This window comes from Sciurus vulgaris (genome assembly GCF_902686455.1).
Source record: "Sciurus vulgaris genome assembly, chromosome: 3".
NCBI lineage: Eukaryota > Metazoa > Chordata > Mammalia > Rodentia > Sciuridae > Sciurus > Sciurus vulgaris.
This window is the reverse complement of record NC_136463.1, coordinates 89,580,181-89,601,707: the sequence shown is the minus strand read 5'-3', so window position 1 is coordinate 89,601,707 and position 21,527 is coordinate 89,580,181. Positions and strand designations below refer to the sequence as shown.

General features: G+C 43.0%; 1 protein-coding gene across 8 annotated transcripts in view; it reads right to left on the bottom strand.

Annotated features, from left to right (window-relative positions):
• Window positions 1–21,527, bottom strand: part of MGAT5 (alpha-1,6-mannosylglycoprotein 6-beta-N-acetylglucosaminyltransferase) — a 328,573-nt gene that overhangs the window by 258,328 nt on the left and 48,718 nt on the right. For 4 of the 8 annotated variants that reach the window (XM_079135630.1, XM_079135627.1, XM_079135634.1 and 1 more), the window contains one exon: window positions 3,675–3,880. The exons of 2 other annotated variants lie outside the window; for them this stretch is intronic. The gene's annotated coding sequence lies outside the window, so the exon portion shown is untranslated. Of the gene's footprint in view, window positions 1–3,674; window positions 3,885–15,516; window positions 15,719–21,527 lie in introns of those variants that run through there. 2 more of the 8 variants (XM_079135633.1, XM_079135632.1) reach the window with 2 other exon arrangements.

Sequence of the window (21,527 nt, the reverse complement as noted above, 5' to 3'; positions counted from 1 at the left end):
GCTAATAACCTCAATTATGCATGATCCAACTGTGTTCTGGGGAACAACCAAGATTGGAGGCCATGAAAATGAAACAGAAGTGACCCTCACACCACTGTTAATACTGCTGGACACCAAGAGCTTGAGCAACCCACTCAGCCCACCGACAAGAGACCGTACATAAGTTAAGCATCTCTAATCTCAAAATCCAAAGTGTTCCAAAGTCTGAAATGCTTAGAAGATCGAAGTAATGCAAGAGGAAAATTTTACACATGACAGGTTGCAGCCAAAGAACAGGCACACCAAAAGTATTATATAAAACTACCTTCACACTATGTGTTTAGGTGTAGATGAAACAAAAATGAACTTCATGTTCAGAGTTGGGTCCCAGATACAAGATATCTCATTATGCATATGCCAATATTCCCAAATCTGTAACATTTCTGGTCCCAAGCATTTAGAATAAAGAACATTCCCACCCATACCGGTAAACAATGCCCAACTTCAACTTCTTTACTGGCTTCCAGGAGTGAGGTTCTTGTGGTGGCATGGCCATCTGAATGACAAAAATTCTAGAGATCATGAATTAGAAGTATAAACACACATGAAAGATAGTCCACCCGGGCCTTCACCAGTGTACAAAGTGAGGGAAGATCTAAAGAACTGATCCCTGATCTTACTATCTATCCAGGAAGGCCTGGTAAGGGATGCAATACTTCAGAATCCACCCCAAAGGCTGGGGCAGGACTGTACTCTCCCCTCTGTATCCTGAGGTACATAGGTCTCCTGAGGGTGAGAGACAATGTACACTGACAGGATCAAAACTCTTGGATTCTAAACATTCCCCCCTCATTATTTCATAGCAAGTTTCTTAGCTTTTTCACAGCTGTGACTAAAAGACCTGACCAGAACAACTGTAGAGAAGGAAAAGTTTATCAATCCATAGATAGCAGATTCCACTCCTCAGGGCTTGAGGTGAGGCAGAACATCATGGTGGAAGAGTGTGGCAGAGGGAAGCAGCTTACATGATGATCAGAAAGCAGAGAGACACTTCACTCGCCAGATCCGAATATATACCCCAAAGCCACGCCCCCAATGCCCACCTCCTCCAGTCACACCCTACCACTTCGGTTACCACTCAGGGAATCCCATAAGGGAATTAATTCACTGATTGGGTTAAGGCTCTCATAACCCATTCATTTCTCCTCTAAACCTTCTTGCATTGTCTCATGAGTTTTGGGGGGACACCTCACATCCAAACCATAGCATCATTAATGTAAAAAAATCAGATTGAGTCAAACCTTTATTATCCTGTCCAGTGCAAGAACAGACACCTTATTTCCAAGCCACTGCTGGTTTAGTGAATGGACTTAAATGTAACAACTACTACTACCTGTCTCCTTGTCTCTGCCTGAGGTTGTACCCACAATTGAAAATGCACATGGAACACCATAAAATAAGTGGTGCACCATTTTCTTCTTGCCTCCCTCAAACTAGTACCTATCAGCATCCTGCTATACCTAACACAGAGGCAGAAATGGGTTTTCAAACTACCCTTGTGGACAACTTTGAGACAAAATTTACTCTTCTCAGAAGTTGCCACAACACAGTTATTTAGGGTCACATATTTATAACACCAACAATAAAACCAATTCAACTCATAGACGATTATTCCAAAAAGTGTCACTTATTTCTCCTTCCTACAATCAAAAGATGGAAGAAAAAGAAACAAATACGAACTGCATGGCAGAGTTTTGTGTTGAAGGTGCACGGAAAGATTCAAGAACAATTCAAGGTGTTTTGGGCCAAGGCCAGTTCATCAGCCCAGCAGGAGGTGCAACACCATCTGGTGCCCATGTCCAACAGAAGATGTATTACTCAGGATCAATTCTGAACAGCAAGCAAGTTTATTTTTACCCTTCAAAAATTTTATGCATAAAACTACAAGGACATAAATGTCTGCGTTAGGCATGCCAGGGACATTTCACGAGACGGGAAAGTGGGATCCAAAAATGGGATCCAGCAGAAGCCGGCTTTCATCACGACTCATTAAACACTCTCTGAACACCCTGCAGGGCCTCAGTCAGGAAGTTTTCCAGAAACCACAAGAACTGAGGCACGTAAGAGAGAAGCCTGTCCTGGGTTCCCTGATGCCATACTCAGAAGGGTTCCCTGTCATCAGGCTGGGACTCTGCAGAGGGCTCCTGAGGCATGACCAACACAGCTTGGGCACAGGCCAGCCCCAGTGGGAGATGAGAACCCATCCCTGGGTGTTGGAAACCTCTGTACAGGCCCCTCTGCCAGGTTCTCCCTGGAAGACTGCTGTCTTGGAACCTCAGATAACCAGACCGCATCTTCTTTTTGCAAGTGAAAATACTGCCTTTTTTTTTTTCCTCTCTGACAGAAACATAATACTTGTTCAATGCCAAAATTTGATAAATACTGGAAAAGCACAAAGAGATTTTAGAAATCAGTCATCATTCCACCACCTGCAGCTATCCACTGGCAGGATTTTAGTATGACCTATCTCCCTTCACAGATATGAAATATGTATCTCCATATACAGGAAAAGATGATGTGTGTGTTACACACAAACATGCCCTCTTACAGTATATTATCAATACATATATATCACAAAAAAATTACACTTGATTTCTTGCAGCCTGCTTTTATATCTTAATACATTTAAAACACTTTATCATAATCTATTTTGACCATAGTTGAAAAGCCAAGGAGTACTCCATTGCACACACACCATGTTTTACTTAAATAACCCCACACTGCTAGGCATTTAGTTTCAATTTTTCTATTTTATAAAAATGACACAATAAGCTGTGTTCCACTCCTACCTTTATAACTTAAACCTATTTCCTTAGAATAAAGAAATACCTGAAAAAACAAGAATGTTTTTAGGCTTTTGGAGTAATAACATTCCCACATTTCTTTCAGAAAAGTTGAACCACTTTAGATTCCCTAATAGTAAGACAAAAGAATGCATACATACCTCATGTTCCCAAAGTGTCTACATTCTATTGTTAATTTTAAAAATGATTTCAAATCAGATATCAACAACTACTACTGTTGAAAACTACATTTACTGTGCACCTACTATTAACCAGGCACTGTTGTGAGTGGCTTACATGTCTAAAGGAGGACTATCTTCCTAACCCCATCATACGAATAGGGAAACTGAGAAGTGACAAGGTAAGAAATTTCTCTGGCTGGTGATTAGAGGACCTGGGGTGTAGAACCAGGTAATCTGATCTCAGAATCCAGCCTCTTAACAAATATGTCAGCAAACAGTCTACCTCAATGAAGGAGGTCAGGTATCAGATTAATGACGAGCAAAGGAATGGCTGGAAATATAACCGGCAGATCACACCTGAACCTTCATTTACATCCTTAGTGTCACCATTAGTGGAGTGGTTCCTTAAGTGATGAATCAGTCCTCTGTTCCAGCAACCCATACTGATAGTGCACTCCCAACTTCCCATCCTCTCACTCATCAAAAAGTGACCTGGGTTTATTATTACTTTGACAAGGAACTATTTGCCTTGTCAGACCAGTCACCCAAAAATAAGTAGATTTTTTCATGTTCTTGTGTAAAAAAAATGATATGGAACCCAGAAATTTCTCTTCTGGGCATAGACCCCCCCCACAAAGAACTCAAAGTAAGGACCTGAATAGATACTTACACACCAACGTTCACAGGTGTGCTATCCGCCATATCCAAAAGGTGGGAGAAATCCAAGTGCACATCCAAAGATGAGTGGGTGAACAGAAAGCGGTATGAGCCGGACACTGTGGCGCAGGTCTGTAGTCCCAGCTACTTGGGAGGCTGAGGCGGGAGGATGAAGTGAGCTCAGGAGTTCGAGGGCAGCCTCGGTGATATAGTGAGACCCTGTCTCAAAAAACAAACAGAAACCAAGATGCAGTATTTACATACAAGGAAATGTTATTCAAACTTAAAATGGAGGAAATTTCTGACACATTCTACAACATGGCTAAAGCTTGAAGAGATGATGCCAGGTGAAAGAAGCCGAACGCAAAAGGACTCCACTTACATGAGGGGCTTCGAGTCATCAAATTCATAGAAACTCAAAGTAGAACAAAAGTAGCAAGGCTGAGGGTAGGGAGGATGAGGAACTGTTCGATGTGTATGGAGTTTAAATGTGGGAAGAGGAAAAAGATCTGGAGGTAGACAATGGTGATTGATGGTTACACAACAATGTGAATGGACTTAATGCCACTGTACATTTGAAAATAGCTATTAAAGTTTACACATTTCACCACAATTTCACACACACACACACACACACACGACCTTCTGCAAGCTTTATATCAAGTTCAGGTGCTTCGGTCTCTTAAGCCCTAACCAAATGTTCTTACACTTTTCCGGGTAACACTAAATGACAAAAGTTGGGGATAGGGAGTTGGCAGGGGCAGGGACCACAAATTCTTAAAATAAAATGAAATGTCTCTGAAAATACTCAGTGTGTAATTGCAGGGGCCAAGATGTACTGTGAAATTCACCTAAGTGGGCAGTCTGGAGTAGCAGAGAAAGACAAGACTCTGAGAGATGAACTACAGAAAGCACACTTGCTACAGTCATCTAAGAGCAGATAGAATCAAGAATTACTGAGGTCACAGGGAGGAGGATCAAAAAAAAGATCTAAGCCCAACTCTGAAGATTGTCTGACCTCAGGCCTTCAGTGGGTAAGAATGCAGGACATAGAAAGCAGAGAGGTTGTCTGTCCATCCCCAAGGCAGCACTCCATGTCATCCAGATCTGGGATTCACTTCCTTAGAAGGGCACCACTGGGAGCCAGAAAGATAGCTCTGGCTGGCTAGCAACTTGCTCTAATCACATGGCAAAGAAGTTTCAAAAACACATTACGAAAGACTCGTGCTCAGAACTGCGTCTCTGTGGCTTATTTAATAGATGGTCACTACAAAATCCCAAAGACAGTTTAATTACCATGCAACTAAATAAAGTTGTTCTAAAGAAAGGATAGCTAGAACCAATGACATGTTACTACTGCCTGACATTGAAAAAGAACAATAGCACCAAGACCCATTCCTAGGAAGGCCACCATCTTGAATCTTGCTATCTTGCAAGTAACATATATATTGTACAGTAAAGAATTTAACTGGCCTTTGTTGCTGGTTCCTGTGAGGAAGACTACACCACTGGAATTTCCTAAGTAATAGGAGTGTCTGTTATTCATAAGCCCCATGGATCAAACCTGAGTTTACACTAGAAGATGAGCTGACTCAGGTGGGTGATGGTCACCAGAAGGAACAACCATATAATCAGAGGGTAAAGGCTCTGAGTCACCCCAACAGGGACCACAGGGGGATCTCAAGCATCATTGGTCACAACACCATACTCAATCACTCCTACATAATGACACCCAATAAAGGCTATGAACACCAAATCAATGGAGCTTCTGGTCAGAGAACACATGAATGTGACAGGAAGGTGACATACTCTAAGCCCCAGGGACAGGGCAAAAGAGCCCTAAAATTGAAACCCTCCCAGACTTCATCCTATATGTCCCCTCATTTGGCTGATCTTGACTTACACCATCCATCCAACTATCTATTACCAGGGACTGAACCCAGGGGTGCTCAACCACTGAGCCACACTCCCAGCCCTTTTTATATTTTTGAGACAAGATATTGCTAAGTTGCTAAGGCTGGCTTTGACCTCATGATTCTCCTGCCTCTGCCTCCTGAAATGCTGAGATTACAGGCTTGTACCACCCCGCTGGTTTGACTTACATCCTTTAAAGATAATTATAAGTAGAAGTATTTTCTCAAGTCATTATAGTGAATTATCCAACCTGAGGAGTCACAAGAGGCCCCAGATTTGTAGCCAGTCAGTCGGAAGTGAATGACCTGGGACCCAACTTGTAGCTGGCATCTGAAGAAGAGAAGCCTGGTTGGGAACTGTACCCTTTAACTCACAGGGTATGCACTAGCATAGCTGTAGTGCACTGTGCCTGTGGTTGTCAGAACATGCCCCTCCCATCTTCAGGCAATTCAAATGCTCTGCACTCACATCTTTCATTTGCTACAATTGATGGCAACTGTTAACCACGAGACATCTTCTCCCACTTAATAAGAGCTACAATGTTTGGAGGACTTGTGTATACTAGGCAAGGTTCTAAGACCTTCTACGTGTATTTACTCAATCCTCATGGAAACTTCATAGGATGGATGCTATTATTATTTCTGTTTTACAAAGGAGAACACTGAGGTACAGAGAGGTTAGGAGACTTTCCCAAAGCCACATGGTACAGGAAAAAGAAGCTCCTCTGTCTCTAGAAGTGGCCCTAGGACAGGCTGTGGCTGCTGCTGGCTCCTCACCATCCCCACGTGCTCCCTCCCCTCATCCTCATGGTGGCCACATGCCAATGTCCTTGGGAAAGGTGAGCCTTCTAATGACAGAATTATCCAGCTTTGATTGCAGTTCAGGAAAACAAATTTTGAGAACACAGCACTGGGGTTGGTTAACTATTTCTCTGAAAGTCTTTTCCAACAAAAACACAAATTAACAACTGCATGGTGCCGAATGTAAATGAAAGTCACAAATTTCACTGCAGTAAATGCACAGGTGGAGGCTGTTCCTTATCATCACCATCATCTCCCTCATCGCAGGCTCAAACTCTTCTCCACTGACATGAATCTCCTCTCCCCTATTTTTTTTTTTTTTTTGTTGTTGTTAACTAAATTGTTAAACATTCTCTCACTTTTATTAAAGTGATATCATGGTTTAATGCTTTCAGTGTACTGAGTGTACCAATTAAAACCTCAGGCAGTCATGGTGGTTTAAATTCTCAAATAAAATTATATAATGAGGACATCGCTTGGTCATTCATCCATTTTATTCACTCATGAATGTTTTGAGTACCCATGACATTCCGAGCAATATCCTAGGCAGCCGAGACACAGCAATACATCTGACAAGATTCATGTCTGCAGGGGAGAGATTCAAGGAGGAAAGAGCAAACTGTGTGTGTGTGTGTGTGTGTGTGTGTGTGTGTGTGTGTGTGTGTGTATGAGAGAAAGAGCGAGGACGCATGCAGACATGTATGTGTGTAATTTCAGGAAGTTGGTGGTATTAAAACAGAGCAAGTAAAAATCTGGAAGAAATACAGGACAGCACATATGGTTGGAATGAAAAAAATATTGGAAATTCAGCAGCACACAAAGTCAGAGCGGGCCTGTTCATTCTGAATGGAGGTAGCCAGGCCTGCAGCACCAACTTCCTTGCCTCACGTCTGAGTGCAGTTCCTGTTGGAAGACATTGCCTTCTGAGCTTACATCTGACAGAGCTAACTGTTCCAACAAACTTACCCTCTGATTCTGAGCCTATCAGGATAAGATCTCCTTACAAAATCATGACAACCCCAAAATTCACATGGAAAGGCCAACGTGCACTTCTTGGTGGATGAGTTTATCTATAAATTGTGAAGTGGAGTCACCCTCTCAAATCCTGTTAGAAAGTAGGTGGACAGAATTTTGTAGAAAGTAGTAATGTCTTAGTGCCGCTTTTCTCACAGGGATTCCACCCCTACCTATAACACTTAACTAAGTTCCCCTCATGTGGTGACTTCAGGCTTGGCCCTAGGAACATGTTGACACCCAACAGGCAGTCCCTGAGCTGGGGAGTTTCTTGCAGGAGGGACAACTGCCTTTCCATCTTCTAGCTCACTACTCATAAGCTTCAGTGCTTGGTCTTTTCAAATACCGCTAAGGAATCAGAGACTGAGGACTCTCTGGGCCTGCCAAAGGGTAGTAAGTACTCAGCCCCTGAGACGGAATGCAGGCCTGGGTCAGAGGTGGGATTTCCTTATTGATTGCAGAAGTAGACAACGTGGCTGGGCTGGTCGTGTAGCTCAATGGCACAGTGTATGCTTAGCATGCACAAGGACTTGGGTCCAAACCTGGCACCAGAGAGAAAAAAGAACCTTACCTTCTCCTGCCTTTTCCTTCCTGAAGTCACCTTCAGCCAGTCATGGTGGTCAAAGTCAACCTTTCTCCCATTTTCTGGGCAAGGGTATAACACTGAGAATGAGCTCTGGGTGACTAACTGGGAAATGTAATGTCCTTCTGATGTGTTACTGTCACAGAATAACAACTGGCAGGTTCTTTAAACACAACAGGGAGCCTGGGGAGACCTTCCTCAGGATGCTGTTCTTATGACTATTCAGTCTTCACACATCTCCTTTGTGCTCGTTAGATTGGTTAGATTGTTCCCTGTCACAAGGTGCCATCATTTGGATCTTTAGCATCTCCCAAAGGCTCACAAGGTAAACGTATGGTTCCTGGTATGGCACTGTTGAGAGGTGGTGGAACCTTTAAGAAAGGGTCAAGGGAGGTTTCTGGGCCATTGGAGGTGTGCCTGAGAAGGGGAGAGGAGGACCCCAGGCCCCTGCACTTCCTCCCTTTTGAGTGCCAGCTATGGTGCAAGTGGCTTCACTCTCCCAGGATCTCCCCTGCCATGATTTACAAACATAGGCCCAAAAGGAATGAGGTCAACCAACCATGGACTGTCACCTCCAAAACCGTGAGCTCAAATAGCTTTTTCTCCAAAGTCGATTATCTCAGGTAACAAATGTTACAGTAATAGAAAGCTAACACACTTGTACAGCAGAGCGTGTTCTCTCAGAGTAACTCCTATACCAAAGGTCAACACGTTCCAGGCTAAAATCACAACCGGGCTTTGATTGGACCATTCACATTGATGAGTTCTACTTTCCCATTTGGGGAGACAAAACAGAATCGAGGAAGGCTTGGGGATCAATCTTCTTTTTTTTTTTTTCCCCCAACCTGAGAGCACGGGCCACGCTGTGAAGCCATGGGCCCCACACAATATGTCTGTTTAAAATTCTGCCCTCCTCAACCCTGTGAATACAGCAGAACCTTTGACGACATAGGCCCTCAACAGAGATCGGGGATCCCTGCAACGTGGACCCCTCCTTCTGAACCAGGAACGGCTGGGGGTGAAACAGCACTGTGCTGCAGATAGCAACCTCTCATCAAAGAGTGCAGGAGATATTAAATGGCATCTCTCCACTCCCCTGAAAGATATGTTCGTCCCTTGGTTATTCATGTTGCCACCCGCCGGCACTCATAGGCAGATAAGTGATTGTCAAAAGATCTGAGCAGCTTAGCAAAGAAAGATTCAAAACTGGGAAAGCTCTATTACACCACTTATAAATTCTTTTTCTGGGAAAAGAGAAAACACGGCTAGGATGTGATTGCTATGATGTGATTCTAGGAGCTGAGTACCTGAATCAGTTACACACTCACATCAAAATTACTGCAGAAATGGAACAAGATCTGTGACACACAGGACCTTTGTTGAGCTGCACAGTAATCATGTAAAAATGGCAATTAGTTCCTTTTTAAGGAATCCTCCTTTAGGATGATAATTAATATTGCCTTTACATAACACCTTTTTTAAAGTTCTTCTTTACTGATGTTTTCCTATCTCAGCAATCAGCCAAGTAATCAACATTGATGTCAAGCATTTTCCCTGAGACATTAACACTATCACATTCACATACACAGAATCATTCCCAGTTGCAAAACAAAGGGCTGGGAATGGGAACTGCTAAAGGCAGAATTCTGACCCCACAGCATCTTGGAGTTCCCCCACTGCTGACCTGTGGGGTCACAGGAGGAGGCTCTGTGCATACACTTAAGACTTAATGCAAACAACTGCTGAGCAGAGTCTCTCTTGCCTCTGAAATGCTCTCTCCACAAGTCAGACTTGCCTGCTGTCCATGCAGGTATTTTCAAATAATTTTGGCACTGAGCACAAGACAATGAACAGACACTATCTCTACCCTCGAAAGGTGGTGGGAAGTTAGACATACCAATAAATTATCATAAGATGAGACAAAAGTGCAGTTCATCCATAGATTCAACACCTATCTCTTGAGACCTACTAAGTGACAGGTACCATTCTGGATGCTGGGCACACAGTGGTACACTAACACAACAGCGCATGATAGTGGCATAATATGATAAGAACGCAGCAGAAACCTCTCTCATTGGATCAAAGAAAACCAAAGAATGCTTCTGTGAAAAGCAAGGCTGTGGAGACACTGAAAGGACCCTGGAAGGTTGAAAGATGGTGGGGAGGGCCTCCCCAAGAGGAAAAAGGACACGTGACAGAACAGAGTGCCACCAACCAGTCATTCTCCAGGGCACCTTCTCCTGCAGCCCTGGGACATAAGGGGAGGCAGGGGTGACCAAGGCAGGTCTATGGAAGCCCATGGTGGTTAGGGCCAGGAATGCCTCTGCAGGACTTGGCACTCTCCTGTAGGTGATGTTGAACAGCGACACCCAGCAAGGATATGATCCAATGCCCATCTCAGACAGAACTAGAATTTATTTGCCACTTCTGCCTCTCCTTCCTCAGAGGCTTGAAAATAAATACGCACACACAAACAAAAGGGTAGCAGATTTGGCAACTGGATACAAATACATGTCAAAGAATTAGGCCTGTAGGATTCTTCCCAGTTTTAATTGCAAAAGATGGATAGAAACCACAGAAGGGGATGAGGAAAAAAGAGAAAGCCTTTCACAGACAAGAAAAATTGAGTTAAAGGCAGCTTCCCAGAGACAACACCCCTGACTTAGCAATTTTGCTAGAGCTATTCTTTTTCATCTCTGCTGGGATCAACTGAAGCCTCTTGGCAAATGCTTCCCACATCACGTGTGGCCTGCTGCCCACATAACACCCCAACGGGAGCCACGGCAAGCTTCAAACTTGGCTGCCTCGGCTCTCCGGGAATGAGCCAGCCTCTGACAGATCCAGGAAGCAGTGAGAATCATATTCTCACCATGCATGACGGCCACAGAGAAAGCTATTTTTTAAATAATAGTCTTAAGTTAATTTAACACTTCAACATTTCTGAGAGCCTTCAAACTGAGTACTGAATTTCCCCATCAACTGAAGGGCAATTTGGGAGCTCCTTGGCTCAAACTTCAACTATTATACATCCCATCCATTTCATTTCTTACAGACAAGACAAACTTTCTACTCAGAAAACAGTATTCTGAAAATAAACTGATGTAATAAGACTGCTGCAATGCTACGGTTTTCAAGTTAAATCCAATCATAAGCTTCTCCATGGTGTATTCAGCTTACCAACTACACCTTAACCCTGTAAGTCTCTCTAGATTTCTTTCTTGATTGCTTTCGTGCATAAACTCATATTTAATTTCTATATAATTGTCTGCCTTCCAAATAAAACTCCACAGTTCAACAAGTGTTGTGGCAATGAGGTTGGTTGTTTTCTTCATTATAGAAGCAGCATATTAAATTTTACTGCCTTGTAGACCAATGTGTCTATTAGTGAAACCATACCTGAAGCAGGGAATTTTTGTTAATCTGAAAATAGCCATTGATATTTAATTGCCACTTTTTGAAATATTTTAAATGCCTCCAGTTAGAATCACAATAAAAAGGTGGGTTAAAAATTAGGCTTATCTTTCTGTACTATGCAATTCTGCTTATATAACATACAAAAACACATGAACTAATCTAGGTTGTTATAAGGCAGGGTAGGAGGAGGAGGTTCAGGATGGGAATAATGGTCAGAGAGCCTAGAGGGGAACATGTGAGAAGCTGCCAGGAACTGCACATATTTTGCTCCTTGCTCTGGAACCGACACTATTTTGACAATTCACCATACTGTATGTTAAGGATGTGTGCACCGTTCTTTATGTGTAAGTCAATACCAAGTCTTCAAACATCGAGGGTGAAGGGCACAGAGTAACATCTACACTCACAAAGACCATCATGGGTCAGAAATTCAATTCTATCCTTCAAAGAATACCAGATCAAGAGAAATAACTAATTGCTTTACTGAGCCTACTTTCATTTATTTTTCTTTAAAGAAAAACAAATAAAACAAAAACTCCTCCATCATAACAGAGGCATACCTACCACCGGATTTGACATCTCCTCCTTTACACAAAATTATTTCCAGCAAAAACCATGCAATAATCAATAATAATTATTCTCAAATCATTCTTTGGCTTTAAAACTACTTTTCAATAATGTCAATTTTAAAGTCATTTTGAAAATTAAGTAAAACATTTCTCCTCCTAAATACAATATGCACTTAACATTAAATTCAGAATTCTCATTTCTTCATTGGTTCAAAATATTAATCACATATTAAAAACTCCCAGTGGTCACAAAGAATAACAGAAGTGAAGAAACTTCTATAACCTCGTCTTCAACAGTGGTACCATTACTGCTTATTTTGCAAATCTCCATTTAAAGGTAGGAACACATGGTCTCATAAGGGATGGAGACATGAACTGTGCCTACAGGGAGCTCCGACAGTTCTGAACTGTTGGGAATTACTTGCAAAACAGTGTGTGGAGCCGAGTATACACATGTCAAGGCTGGCTGTGTAGCATGGAGTTCTCCATGTTAACTTCTATGTAGAAAACAATCCATTATTAAAAGTTTAAAAAAAAAAGTGTGAAGTTTGTATACAGAGAGGTGTGCCTTATCTAACAATGGGATTATGTCATGCTAAATCCATTTTAAGTTGAAAAGGTAGTGAATACACCTCACCTATGTAACAGCACAGTTTATAGTATACACTATATAGCATTTCCTGCTTCTGGTGGTGACATGGCTGATTGGGAATGGTGGCCTGTTGTCATTGCCCACCACCAGCAGAAAGTATACTTCTGCATCTCACTCACTAGCCCAGGAAAAATTCAAAATGTGAAGCCTGGTTTCTACTGAATGCACATAGCTTTTGCTCCATCTTAAGTGGGGGAACTCTGGCATTACATATGTGCATACATATACAGATACACAATTAATAAATGGCAGCAATTATTTAGAACTTAGACCAACAAAAGATTTTTCTTTTTAAGTATTTGGTCATTGGCTTTGTTCAGAATTGCCCACACATTTCAACAGTAAAAAGGTAAACTAGTTGAAGACAGTTTGATTGTTTTTAGTCTTTGGAGACAGAGAGTCCCTCAAAGCCGCACCTGGAGAAGATCATTCCCACGGCCCCACCCTCAGGAGGCAGCTGTAGTACAGTTAGAAGCAAAAGAACCACACAAACAAAAGCCTTCTGAAGACACAAAATAAAGTCAAATTCAGACACAAAAGCTAGTGGGCTGGATCATTCTTTGTCATGGGGCTGTCCTGTGCACTGTAGATATTTAGCAATCTTCCTGGCCTCCACCCATTCTAGGCCAAATCTCCATCATGATGGGAGGTGTTGCTCCTACTAGAGAATCACTGTTAGAACCTTTTTTTTTTTTTTTAGGGTGCTGGGGATTGAACCCAGGGCCTTGTGCTTGCCTAGTGAGCACTCTACCAACTGAGCTATCTCCCCAGCCCTGTTAGAACTTCTTGCAAAGGTTACACAAGAACTCAGACACTGCTGGCTTCTGGGAAGGGGGGCCATTTTTTTTTTTTTTTTTTTAATGGTGCCTTCTGAATTTTTTTTTTTTTTTTTTTTTTTTTTTGTGGGGTTCTTTTTTTGGTCTTTTTTGGAACTGGGCGTTGAACCCAGGGTTTTGTGAATGCAAGGCAGAAGCTTTGACACTGAGCTACAACCCAGCCCCTGCCTTCTGAATTCTTTATATGTATTTCTTATTCAACAAATACATTTACATACACAAAGGAAACTCCAGAAAGAAACAAAGCAGGAAGCAATGTTTAGGAGAGAGAGTATGCCTCTGAGAAAGAGCCAGCAGCCCTCTCAAATTATCTTTCCTTTCTCTTCAGATTTCCCTAATGAACAAGAAAAAAATAAAAATTAACATTTTTCTAAAGAGGTCATCCCATGCAAGATTTTCTATACACAAGGAAATGAATGTCTTCAATATTCCTGGTCCTTCCTTGGAATCTCTTCCCTTATATACAATTCCCACTCTGTTATATGGTTTGCCTAGGCCAGAATAGAACAGAAGCATGAGACCTAAACATCAGGGCAGGGAACCTATTCCTGCAGAAACTAAAGGACAGCCAGTCTTGGAATGGTCAAAAGAGCAAGGATTGGGAGCCAGCAGACCTGGCTTGAGTCTCTGTTCTGCCGCCCTGTAACCTTGACCAAATCACAGGCTCTTGACGGAGATGACATGTGAATCAATCCAAAGCACATGGAGTTTCTCCTGTAAGTATCAAGAATTATTACCTTTACTGATGGATTACACACATCATGGTCCTCACCCCAGGGTAACTATTGGCGTCACCAATGGTCTCAGTAACAGCCCTAGTGTTAGTTCCAGCAAAACTGACAGTAGGTTCAGAAGGGTAGAAAAGAGCAAGAAACAGACCTAAGAGGCAATAGGAGGAGGAGGTAAAGAAAAAAGGGCCTGGGGCCCAGTCAGCCAGGGTTCTGATGTCAGTAAGTGACCTTGGGCAACTTTGTTGCCTTCTTCACTCATATTTGCCCAGTCTCTTATTGATAAGCCAGGGATAACAATTAGGAGTCAGGAATCAGTCCATTGGTGATACACACAGTAATTCTGTTCTATAAAGTCACTGTAGATTCTGAACTAGCAAATCCTGAACTATTACACCTAGACAATATACAAGACTAGGTTTCTATAAGCCTCTGGCCATGACACAGAGCCTTGTTTTATGTGTTTCTGTTTAAATATACCTTAAGTCATTGTCTCATTACCACGGAACTCATGGCCAACAGTCCTGCCTATAACCCACTCCTGAATGAAACTCTCCTAGCACATGTTACCTCTGTAAGGTACTCGGCAGCCTTCTTGTGCTTCAGCATATGCTTGTGGGCCACATTAAGCAGTAGAATCACCCGAAACAGAATAATACAAAAATGGGGAAAACATGGCACCAACCAGATGAAAGAAAGAACACTTGTGTACATGTGAGCAGAAGGAAATAGCAGAGTAGCCCCTTCACTCAACCTCACCTGGGATTGTGGGTGCCAGGCAACTCAAATTTTGCCCCACTCCATGCATGTCCACAAGAAATCAGAAAAATGCTGTATTGTTTTGGGGATTATAGGTAGGTTCTAGTGAGTATGTAATTTTGCAAATACACTAATCTACAAATAATAAAGATGGACTATACCTACCAACTTAGTGTGGCTTCACTGATTCAATGACTTAATACAGATAGAACACACAGTGAGCACTGGACAGATATTAATTATTTGGGGGAGCCAAATATGTAAATAAAATAACATGTGACAGAAACAGGAAGAAAGGTATTTCCACATAGGTGGTAACAGAGAAACACAGAGGAAGGAATGGGCATAGGGGAAAGGAATCAGGAATCAAATACCCTTTCCTAAAGCAATCTCTTGCTCAGTCTTCTCAGCAAGAGTTGTATTCCCGTGCCAGCCATCTCTTTTTGCTCTCAGATCCACTCTCTACATACCAGTTCCCTTAAGCATATCCCAGAAAATATTTCCCAAGCTCCCTTGCCAATTGGCTCTTCCTAGGGTTGGCCTGTGGAAGGGCAGGAGTGGGGAGCCAGGTTCCCTCTCCCCTTACCCTGTGCTTGGGGTATCTTCTCCAAAAGAGGCAGCTCTCTCCAGAGGGTCCTCCTGCCTGTTTCCAGTAACACCCTGGACTTTTCCTCTGCAGTCCTAGAGGTGGACATTTCCTTCAGTTACAAATCTCTGGGTTGCCACAACATACTGTTTGGTAGCTCACCTCTTCTATTACCTAAGTGCTCAATTGTTTTGTTAGGTTCTCTGTTTGAAATGCCTTGCCCAGATTTCTTGACCGTCCCACCTGACTGATGGCTTGCTAATAAATGCTATCTCTAGAAGATGCTATGCCCTAAAACTTTTGCCAAGAACATCCCCCCATACTCCTCACAAACTCCTGTCCCTTCCACAATCTCAACTCTCTTTGCGACGCTCAGATCTCACTGAATTGAGAGAAAATAAAAGGTTTTCTTCGAGTTTAATTCACTACTGCAGGAAGAGAAAAATCATACTTATAAAGATATTACCGCTCTGTCAGCTTTTTATCAAGTTGCATTACCTCCGCCACCTTTCAACATGCTACTCACTGGCTGCCTGTGCACTGACGCAGCCATGATTTCCCTCTACTTAAGTGCTATTTACTTTCTAAAGGCCAAGCATTACACTCAACTCATAAATACCTTGATTAAAAAAAAAAAAAATCCAAATGTAGCCTATGGCACACAGCCAATTCACTCTCACAGTCAGCATTGCCTTTCTGGACACCGCTGACGGCAGGCCTGTGTGAAAGCCGGCCATTAATTCAGAGCAACTTCCATTCTCTTTGCTTTCCATTGTTTCTTGCCCCAGTGCATAAAAAGGTTACACCTGACTGTAGCCCTCCTCAGGCATAACAGATGAATAAATGAGTTCATTTGGATAAAGGAATTCAACAGTGAATAAGATTCTAATCAGTGAATCAGAAAAGAAATGGAAAGGGAGATAAGAGAAATGCCAGCTACTCGTCAAAATCTAAGTTCCCTCCTTGGGCACACAGTGGGCTACATTTCCCAGCCAGAAGTGGCCAGGTAATCAAGTTCTAGACAATAGAATGTGAGCAGAAAGTGACACAAACCACTGCCAGCCTGGACATAAAGCCCTCCCAGATGGGCTCCACCACCTAATCTCCCATCCCACAGGCTAGAATGAATTATAGTGGGGTGACCCTGGAGGGCCTATGTTTTAAAAAAAAAAAAAAAGGGCCTTTTTAGCCTGGGTCATTAAAAGACTCCTTAAAAGAAGTCATTGCTCTCCCTAACTCCGAGCAAACTGTTCATCAGGCTAAAATTATAGGAAGAAAAAAAACTCATATTAGGTACAAATTACTATAAATATCTACACACAGGCACATGGGGGTCCATTTGTTACAGCAGGACACATTTCTTTGAAATGAACTCAAAGGCATGTCAATCATCGGGTCAAGGTAACTGAGGAGGTATAGGAGAGAATCTCCTGCATGTCACTTTCGAAAGGAAGCCACCAGAACAAGTGACTGAGGAACAAGCACCTGCTCCTGGTTTCAGAGAAGTCAAAATTGGCCTTCCAGAAAGCAAGGGCAGAAACAGAGCTGAAATGCACATGTCCAATGTCAGTGCTACTCAAAAGGGGAAAATTTGTAGAGTGGTGCCTATTCACAAAGTATTTCTCGCTGGTCTGAAAAGGTAAGTACTAAACAGAAGAAAAATGCTCTAGAAACTTGAGTAAGAATTTCCTAGAGTAATGTCAGGTCTTTGAATCTAATAATGAAACTGGAGGCTTTTATTTTGAACTTCCTAATTTTTTTTAAATTTCATTTTTCCAGTTATTTATTTATTTATCTAGGTTCCATGGATTGAACCCAGGGGCACTTAAACACTGAACCCCATCCTGCCCCATCCCCAACCCTTTTTTATTTTGAAACTGGGTCTAAGTTGCTTAGGGTCTTGCTAAGTTGCTAAGTTGAATGTGGAATCCCCCTTTCTCAGCCTCCTGAGTCTCTGGGATTAAAGCATGTGCCATCACACCTGGCTCCAATAATTTATTTTTATTGTGCTAGTTCATGATGAACTTTTAAAAACAGTTCTAACTCTCCAGCCACAGAGTGCCCAGCTCTTCAGTCAAATTCCCAAGATTACCATACCCTCTTCAGTCCCTGTGCCTGTCCTCATCCTCTGGCTCAGCAACCTCTTTTGCCCTTCCTTTCAAGATGGCAGCTCTCTCAGAACATCGGAGGTGGTAAATTCTCCACAAGCTCCTTGAATATGTTTTTGGGCAGTGATTCCTGTCAGCCACCTCAAGACTCTGACTAAAAGAGTTAAGTGAATGACTGGTCATCCCACAACACAGTTAAGGGGCGATATAAGCTCAACACAGGACTCTACACCCAGGAAATAGCCAGCTAAAAGGAGCAGTAACTAGAAGACTCTCAATGCATCTTACCCAGGCTAACTAACCTGAGTGAGGTGCTCTGCCTGTCCAACAGAGGCCATCTGTCCCTCATTTGAAACCTGAAGGGCAAAGCAAAATGGCCTCCATCGCTCTCCTGCAAAGAAGTTTACACACAGGAAAAAATCCCATACCCAGCTTGAGGAGAAACCAGAGATTATTGACAAAATGAGTCATCTGAGGCATCAAGCATGATGAAGTATTCTGGAAAAGGAACAAGATGTGGAGACGGCATTAGCTCTCCCAAGCAGTACTGACAGAATTGCCCATTCTGAAGGAGTCCTGAACTAGCTGGAGAAGTAGGGAGGGGAGAGGGAGAGGATTACCGTACACCTGCACACACAGTCCTTAAAACTGAATGAAGAGGCAAACAGAAAGACACCAAAGACATGACAACAGAATGAGCGAAGGAAAGCATTGGTGGAACAGACCTAGGCAGTGCCATCCTCCCTTGGATCATGGCACTCTGGGGTTTGGCATAGATCTGGTCCCAGGAGGACTATGTTCCGTGCATAAAGGCAGTAATTTTAACATAAGCCAAAACGAGTACTTTTCGAAGTTAATAAAACACACATCATCAGTGAGATCAGAAAGGAAAGAAATATGGAGTAAGTACATGAGTGACTATCCTATGATGTCCCCATTCTTCTTGGATCTTTTGAAATATTTAATATTTTTTTATAATTTTAAGTAAAGTTGAAGAACAAATATGTGATGCTCTTTGGAAACCCCCTGCCATGAACAGGGACTGGACTTTGATACAGTCAACAGCAGGTACTCCTTGTGAAGAAACCCTCTCCGCTGCTCCATACTTGGCAAGAAGGCGTGTGGCCTTTCCAACCCCCACCTTACCCTTGGGCCCTGAGGGACGCAGGACTGAGCCCACTATACCACTCTAACAATGGGCAGTGGCCACTGAGAGTGAAGTCTCACAGTCTGAGGCACCTTGGGGACTCAGAGAGGCTGGGATGGAATACCCATGTGCACCACAGGCAGGGACCAGGAAGAGGTGACAAACATTGCTTTGCTGACAGTCTTGCCAAAGTCTGTGTCCAACATCAAAATTGCTCAAGAGGCCTATTCCTGCCCAACTCCACACATCTAAGGCCAGGTACTGGCAATTCATAAAATGTGACCAAAGTCCTTGGAACCACAGAAAATTCTGAGCATAATCACGGAGGGCCTGAAATTACATCTAAGACCTGCCATCTAAGTCCTTATTTCTTGTCTCTTTGTCTTTGATTCCAACAGAAAAACTTTATGCTGTAATCTGGATTTGCTGATTAATGTATTTCAATGTCTGTGCTACCTGAATAAAAACAGAAACTTTTTCTACCTAAAAATAAGATTGCCTTATGTTCCATTGTTCAGTTCACACAGTGCCACATGCTAGTCACAGGAGGCACGAAGAGGAAGAGCCCTGAAGGAATTTACAGTCTAGACAGCACGATGACTACAATGCATCCTAATGTCCTTCCACCCTTTCTCTACTTTCTTCAACAGTGTGTATTCCCATGATCTATGGGGTGGTTTTTATCTTCACCAGGAACATGGCATCTTTATCTTCCAGTCATGTCTCAAAAAATGAGGCTTAGAAGCAGGTTCTTTGAGAAATGAGAGCATCACAGACCAGGTACCTGATGTACCAACCCAACTGCGAAACATTTCCCAGGAATTCCCCCTTGCTTTCCATAGGCTCCAAGGCTGTCAGATGTAGAGACTCATTTAACCTTAGAAGCTAATATTCCTCCTGATCTTTGCACACATAAATCTAGGCATAATGCCAGGACAACTTCTTCTACCTCTATAGTCCAAATCTGGGATGTCCCCTAAGGGTTCATGTATTGAATGCTTGGTCCTAGCCCATGGCACAATCGGGAGGTGGTAGAACCTTGTGTTCACCAGCTTTTCATCATTGTGGCCAAAATACCCAACAAGAACAACTTAGAGGAGGAAAAGTTTACTTTGGCTCATTGTTTCAGAGGTTCAGCCCATGGCCAGCCGATTCCATTTCTCCAGGCCTGAGGTAAGAGAGAACATCATGGCAGAAGGGAGTGGTGGAGGAACTCTGATCACCTCATGGTGGCTGGGAAGCAGAGAGAGAGGGTGGGGGTTGCACAGGCTTCAGGGAAGATAACCGTTCCAGGGCATGTGCTCAGTGACTCACCTCTACTAGCCACATCCTACGTGCCTACAGTCACCATCCCGTTAGTCCATTCAAACTAGCATGAACTGATTAACTTACATCTCTCACTAATCTAATCATTTCTCCTCTGACTATCCCTGCATTAACACAGAAGCTTTAATGGGATACTTACTATCCAAACCATAACAAACTTCTAAGAGTGGGGTCTAGTGGTGGTCTTCAGGACACTGGGTGTACCGTTGAAGGGAATAGTAGGACCCCATCCTTTCCTCTTCCTCTCTTTTGGTGTCTTGGCCATGAGGTGAATGGGGCTTCTCTACGATGTTCTTCTGCCATTCCACTGACTCAAAACAACAGGGCCAGTCATGGAATGAAACCTCCAAAACTGGGAGCCAAAATAAGCCTTTTCTCTTCATAAGTTAATTTTTGTCTTAAGTATCTGTTACAGTGTGGAAAGCTAACTAGCACACTAAGTCAGAAGAGACGCTATTGTATAATGTGGTGGAGGGAAATGGAGAGGCCACTTCATCACCTTTAGGAAGGCCCAGCTATTCTCCCATTTGGGGTAGGGATTGCCTTCATTTGTACAGGCCACGTGCTTTATATGCTGAAGTCTACTTAAATGATACTAAGAAATATAAAGTCATCTGTGATGTACCTTTCAAGTTATAAATGTCAGTGATAGTGAAGTCTGCTAGTTCGGGAACCCTTCCAACAACAGGCAGACAACAGCCCAACCCGACCGCTCTGGGGGAGGCTGACAGACAGCTGCTCTTTCAGTAATCATTCCCAAAGGAGCCAAGAGGCCCCTCCAAAGGCAGTTAGGTATGGCATGCTGAAGGGGGAAAGTGACAACATATTTGGTAGTAGAAAGACGCAGCCCAGGAGTCCCACAGACGCCAACACGTCTGCCTGCTCCACGAAGGCTGTCAAACCCACACAGTGCACAGCCGAGAGCAGGAGGGAGGTGCAGATACTGCCAGAAAAAAAAAAAAAAAAAAAAAAAAAAAAAAACTGCAGCACAGTAAACACAAAGATACTCATCTTTCCCCAAGCATAAGCCACAGAGACTGAATAGCAGGGACCAGAGAACCAGCTCCTGCCTCCTGGGCCAGCCTGATTCCCAAAGTCACCACACCTGGCAACCACTGGAGAGCAGTGTTCAGATGCCCGGCAGCAAGTGCTGAGCCAACTTCAGGGGGAACAGAGCCTTGAAGGTACTGTTCAGTTGTCCAGTGTCTGAAATAAAGTCACATTCCCGTTAAGCAGGGTATGAGGTGTACACACAGGGACAGAGAAGAATGGATTAAACAAACTTATTTTAGACAAAATCCCACATCCTTAGAGATTCAAAATCCCTTTAAGTTTCCAAAGGAGACACTTCCTGTTTCTCTCAGAAGGACAAACTCTCAAGGTGACAGCTAGAAAAGCCACAGATAAAAGTCACGTGGTTTCATAATCTT